Source organism: Eimeria mitis, genomic scaffold (assembly GCF_000499745.2).
Source record: "Eimeria mitis Houghton genomic scaffold, Emh_scaff1314, whole genome shotgun sequence".
NCBI classification, from domain to species: domain Eukaryota; phylum Apicomplexa; class Conoidasida; order Eucoccidiorida; family Eimeriidae; genus Eimeria; species Eimeria mitis.
In genome coordinates this window covers 5531-5744 of record NW_013568730.1, presented here as the reverse complement: position 1 = coordinate 5744, position 214 = coordinate 5531, and the positions used below count along the sequence as shown (strand labels likewise).

The window sequence follows — 214 nt, the reverse complement described above, 5'->3', positions numbered from 1 at the left end:
AAAAAAAAAAAAAAAAAAAAATTATATAAATGTATATATACACCTCAGTTCCCCCATAGTATGAGCAAATTTACATCGGTGAGAGAGAAGCACTAAAAATAAATAAATAAATAAATAAAATAAATAAACATAAATAAATAAATTATATTTATTTATATTTGTGTTTATTTATTTATTAGCTTTATAATGATATATTAATTTATTATATTTATAT

The 214-nt window shown here is 15.0% G+C and overlaps 1 protein-coding gene across 1 annotated transcript in view; it reads right to left on the bottom strand.

The window, feature by feature from the left end:
• The window catches only part of EMH_0034430 (centrosomal protein, putative), a gene marked incomplete at both ends in the record, with an annotated part of 11073 nt that overhangs the window by 6457 nt on the left and 4402 nt on the right, over positions 1–214 (bottom strand). The window lies entirely within an intron of this gene.